Genomic DNA, 5000 nt, shown 5'->3' on the forward strand with positions numbered 1-5000 from the left:
TTACTTACTTACTTACTTACTTACTTACTTACTTACTTACTTACTTACTTACTTACTTACTTACTTACTTACTTACTTACTTACTTACTTACTTACTTACTTACTTACTTACTTACTTACTTACTTACTTACTTACTTACTTACTTACTTACAACACCCATTACGTATGGCATTCGGAAACTGCAAGCCGAGTTTAAACTCCGACATTGAAATTATAACCCGAGTTTCCAACCTAGTGGCGTCATCCGTAGCATTATATATAAAACGCACATTTTTTAGTGTGATCACGGCTTACGGCCATACTACCCTGAGAACGCCCGATCTCGTCCGATCTCGTAAGCTAAGCAGGGTCGGGCCTGGTTAGTACTTGGATGGGAGACCGCCTGGGAATACCAGGTGCTGTAAGCTTTATTTATTTATTTATTTATTTATTTATTTTCTTACTTACTTACTTACTTACTTACTTACTTACTTACTTACTTACTTACTTACTTACTTACTTACTTACTTACTTACTTACTTACTTACTTACTTACTTACTTACTTACTTACTTACTTACTTACTTACTTACTTACAACACCCATTACGTATGGCATTCGGAAACTGCAAGCCGAGTTTAAACTCCGACATTGAAATTATAACCCGAGTTTCCAACCTAGTGGCGTCATCCGTAGCATTATATATAAAACGCACGATTTTTAATGTGATCACGGCTTACGGCCATACTACCCTGAGAACGCCCGATCTCGTCCGATCTCGTAAGCTAAGCAGGGTCGGGCCTGGTTAGTACTTGGATGGGAGACCGCCTGGGAATACCAGGTGCTGTAAGCTTTATTTATTTATTTATTTATTTACTTACTTACTTACTTACTTACTTACTTACTTACTTACTTACTTACTTACTTACTTACTTACTTACTTACTTACAACACCCATTACGTATGGCATTCGGAAACTGCAAGCCGAGTTTAAACTCCGACATTGAAATTATAACCCGCGTTTCCAACCTAGTGGCGTCATCCGTAGCATTATATATAAAACGCACGATTTTTAATGTGATCACGGCTTACGGCCATACTACCCTGAGAACGCCCGATCTCGTCCGATCTCGGAAGCTAAGCAGGGTCGGGCCTGATTAGTAGTTGGATGGGAGACCGCCTGGGAATACCAGGTGCTGTAAGCTTTATTTATTTATTTATTTATTTATTTATTTATTTATTTATTTATTTATTTATTTATTTATTTACTTACTTACTTACTTACTTACTTACTTACTTACTTACTTACTTACTTACTTACTTACTTACTTACTTACTTACTTACTTACTTACTTACTTACTTACTTACTTACTTACAACACCCATTACGTATGGCATTCGGAAACTGCAAGCCGAGTTTAAACTCCGACATTGAAATTATAACCCGAGTTTCCAACCTAGTGGCGTCATCCGTAGCATTATATATAAAACGCACGATTTTTAATGTGATCACGGCTTACGGCCATACTACCCTGAGAACGCCCGACCTCGTCCGATCTCGGAAGCTAAGCAGGGTCGGGCCTGTTTAGTACTTGGATGGGAGACCGCCTGGGAATACCAGGTGCTGTAAGCTTTATTTATTTATTTATTTACTTACTTACTTACTTACTTACTTACTTACTTACTTACTTACTTACTTACTTACTTACTTACTTACTTACTTACTTACTTACTTACTTACTTACTTACTTACTTACTTACAACACCCATTACGTATGGCATTCGGAAACTGCAAGCCGAGTTTAAACTCCAACATTGAAATTATAACCCCGAGTTTCCAACCTAGTGGCGTCATCCGTAGCATTATATATAAAACGCACGATTTTTAATGTGATCACGGCTTACGGCCATACTACCCTGAGAACGCCCAATCTCGTCCGATCTCGGAAGCTAAGCAGGGTCGGGCCTGGTTAGTACTTGGATGGGAGACCGCCTGGGAATACCAGGTGCTGTAAGCTTTATTTATTTATTTATTTATTTATTTATTTATTTATTTATTTATTTATTTATTTACTTACTTACTTACTTACTTACTTACTTACTTACTTACTTACTTACTTACTTACTTACTTACTTACTTACTTACTTACTTACTTACTTACTTACTTACTTACTTACAACACCCATTACGTATGGCATTCGGAAACTGCAAGCCGAGTTTAAACTCCGACATTGAAATTATAACCCGAGTTTCCAACCTAGTGGCGTCATCCGTAGCATTATATATAAAACGCACATTTTTTAGTGTGATCACGGCTTACGGCCATACTACCCTGAGAACGCCCGATCTCGTCCGATCTCGTAAGCTAAGCAGGGTCGGGCCTGGTTAGTACTTGGATGGGAGACCGCCTGGGAATACCAGGTGCTGTAAGCTTTATTTATTTATTTATTTATTTATTTTCTTACTTACTTACTTACTTACTTACTTACTTACTTACTTACTTACTTACTTACTTACTTACTTACTTACTTACTTACTTACTTACTTACTTACTTACTTACTTACTTACTTACTTACTTACTTACTTACTTACTTACTTACTTACTTACTTACTTACTTACTTACTTACTTACTTACTTACAACACCCATTACGTATGGCATTCGGAAACTGCAAGCCGAGTTTAAACTCCGACATTGAAATTATAACCCGAGTTTCCAACCTAGTGGCGTCATCCGTAGCATTATATATAAAACGCACGATTTTTAATGTGATCACGGCTTACGGCCATACTACCCTGAGAACGCCCGATCTCGTCCGATCTCGTAAGCTAAGCAGGGTCGGGCCTGGTTAGTACTTGGATGGGAGACCGCCTGGGAATACCAGGTGCTGTAAGCTTTATTTATTTATTTATTTACTTACTTACTTACTTACTTACTTACTTACTTACTTACTTACTTACTTACTTACTTACTTACTTACTTACTTACTTACTTACTTACTTACTTACTTACAACACCCATTACGTATGGCATTCGGAAACTGCAAGCCGAGTTTAAACTCCGACATTGAAATTATAACCCGCGTTTCCAACCGTGGCGTCATCCGTAGCATTATATATAAAACGCACGATTTTTAATGTGATCACGGCTTACGGCCATACTACCCTGAGAACGCCCGATCTCGTCCGATCTCGGAAGCTAAGCAGGGTCGGGCCTGATTAGTAGTTGGATGGGAGACCGCCTGGGAATACCAGGTGCTGTAAGCTTTATTTATTTATTTATTTATTTATTTATTTATTTATTTATTTATTTATTTATTTATTTATTTATTTATTTATTTATTTATTTACTTACTTACTTACTTACTTACTTACTTACTTACTTACTTACTTACTTACTTACTTACTTACTTACTTACTTACTTACTTACTTACTTACTTACAACACCCATTACGTATGGCATTCGGAAACTGCAAGCCGAGTTTAAACTCCGACATTGAAATTATAACCCGAGTTTCCAACCGTGGCGTCATCCGTAGCATTATATATAAAACGCACGATTTTTAATGTGATCACGGCTTACGGCCATACTACCCTGAGAACGCCCGACCTCGTCCGATCTCGGAAGCTAAGCAGGGTCGGGCCTGTTTAGTACTTGGATGGGAGACCGCCTGGGAATACCAGGTGCTGTAAGCTTTATTTATTTATTTATTTATTTATTTATTTATTTATTTACTTACTTACTTACTTACTTACTTACTTACTTACTTACTTACTTACTTACTTACTTACTTACTTACTTACTTACTTACTTACTTACTTACTTACTTACTTACTTACTTACTTACAACACCCATTACGTATGGCATTCGGAAACTGCAAGCCGAGTTTAAACTCCGACATTGAAATTATAACCCCGAGTTTCCAACTTAGTGGCGTCATCCGTAGCATTATATATAAAACGCACGATTTTTAATGTGATCACGGCTTACGGCCATACTACCCTGAGAACGCCCAATCTCGTCCGATCTCGGAAGCTAAGCAGGGTCGGGCCTGGTTAGTACTTGGATGGGAGACCGCCTGGGAATACCAGGTGCTGTAAGCTTTATTTCAGGGGTCCCCAAACTTTTTCCTGCGAGGGCCACATAACCTTTCCCTTCTCTGATGGCGGGCCGGTGGCAGTTTGTAACAGAAAAAGTGTGACGATCGTAGGGGAGCTTAAAAAAATTATTGTTTTCCAGAAAGCCACACATAACCAAATAACGGTTATTTAATAACCCTTTCCAGGTTCTTTACAGAAAAAAAGTCAGGAAACAAATAATAACACTATTAATGAAATAAATAATAACTAAACCCTCTCTGAGTTCTTCACAGAAAAAACAGGAAATAAATAACTAAATAACTCTCTCTGGGTTCTTCATAGAAAAAAAACCATGGAACATTAACTTTCTGTTGTGCCATGCACAATCTTAACAGATAAAAGTTCAGCTCAGTTGTCAGAGCAGAACCTCTCTGACACATATGAGCAGTCTCTTAAAGTTCTTGTGTTCCTTCCTTATAATCCTTTTGTAGGTTCCAGTAGGCTTGTAGATACTGCTGTCTTTTTTGTTAAAGTTTGATAGTGCGTCATAGTCTGGAGTAAAATTTGTTGTGGCAATTCTTAGGCGAGATCCGAGGTGTTGGTCCGTTTACCTCGATCTGTGACGGGTAGATGTTGACGTTCATGTGGCTGAACGTCACGTCGCGTACGTCGAGCCAAATTGGCAACTCTTTTAAACGCTCGGCACTGTTCACCCTGCTTTACTTGGGCGACATTTTAACGGAAGGATTCCAGGGGAAGGTTTGTGGGTGGCTTTAGCGCAAAACTGCATCTGAAAGCTCAGCGCGCAAATTACAAGAATGCTGTCGTCACAGCCCACGCTCTAAATTCGGGACTGATACAAATAGAGCGCGAGTGCGCCATGTCCGTACACGCACTTGTGAGTGTGCACCGAGCTTTCTGACACGGCTTCCGGTAGT

General features: G+C 38.7%; 10 non-coding genes across 10 annotated transcripts; all 10 read left to right on the forward strand.

The window, feature by feature from the left end:
• The first annotated feature begins 289 nt into the window (after window positions 1-289).
• On the forward strand, window positions 290-408 carry LOC133164168 (5S ribosomal RNA). The gene has a single exon (XR_009716688.1). It is a non-coding gene; the product is annotated as a 5S ribosomal RNA (ribosomal RNA).
• Window positions 409-713: 305 nt separating this feature from the next.
• LOC133164169 (5S ribosomal RNA) lies at window positions 714-832 on the forward strand. Its single transcript, XR_009716689.1, has one exon. It is a non-coding gene; the product is annotated as a 5S ribosomal RNA (ribosomal RNA).
• Window positions 833-1065: 233 nt separating this feature from the next.
• LOC133164081 (5S ribosomal RNA) lies at window positions 1066-1184 on the forward strand. Its single transcript, XR_009716606.1, has one exon. It is a non-coding gene; the product is annotated as a 5S ribosomal RNA (ribosomal RNA).
• A 309-nt stretch (window positions 1185-1493) lies between these two features.
• LOC133164310 (5S ribosomal RNA) lies at window positions 1494-1612 on the forward strand. Its single transcript, XR_009716824.1, has one exon. It is a non-coding gene; the product is annotated as a 5S ribosomal RNA (ribosomal RNA).
• A 266-nt stretch (window positions 1613-1878) lies between these two features.
• LOC133164225 (5S ribosomal RNA) lies at window positions 1879-1997 on the forward strand. Its single transcript, XR_009716743.1, has one exon. It is a non-coding gene; the product is annotated as a 5S ribosomal RNA (ribosomal RNA).
• A 297-nt stretch (window positions 1998-2294) lies between these two features.
• LOC133164170 (5S ribosomal RNA) lies at window positions 2295-2413 on the forward strand. The gene has a single exon (XR_009716690.1). It is a non-coding gene; the product is annotated as a 5S ribosomal RNA (ribosomal RNA).
• Window positions 2414-2758: 345 nt separating this feature from the next.
• LOC133164171 (5S ribosomal RNA) lies at window positions 2759-2877 on the forward strand. The gene has a single exon (XR_009716691.1). It is a non-coding gene; the product is annotated as a 5S ribosomal RNA (ribosomal RNA).
• Window positions 2878-3128: 251 nt separating this feature from the next.
• LOC133164082 (5S ribosomal RNA) lies at window positions 3129-3247 on the forward strand. The gene has a single exon (XR_009716607.1). It is a non-coding gene; the product is annotated as a 5S ribosomal RNA (ribosomal RNA).
• Window positions 3248-3558: 311 nt separating this feature from the next.
• Window positions 3559-3677, forward strand: LOC133164312 (5S ribosomal RNA). The gene has a single exon (XR_009716826.1). It is a non-coding gene; the product is annotated as a 5S ribosomal RNA (ribosomal RNA).
• Window positions 3678-3967: 290 nt separating this feature from the next.
• On the forward strand, window positions 3968-4086 carry LOC133164226 (5S ribosomal RNA). Its single transcript, XR_009716744.1, has one exon. It is a non-coding gene; the product is annotated as a 5S ribosomal RNA (ribosomal RNA).
• Window positions 4087-5000: the final 914 nt, after the last annotated feature.

The sequence above is a fragment of the Syngnathus typhle genome, linkage group LG12 (assembly GCF_033458585.1).
Source record: "Syngnathus typhle isolate RoL2023-S1 ecotype Sweden linkage group LG12, RoL_Styp_1.0, whole genome shotgun sequence".
Classification (NCBI taxonomy): Eukaryota; Metazoa; Chordata; class Actinopteri; order Syngnathiformes; family Syngnathidae; genus Syngnathus; species Syngnathus typhle.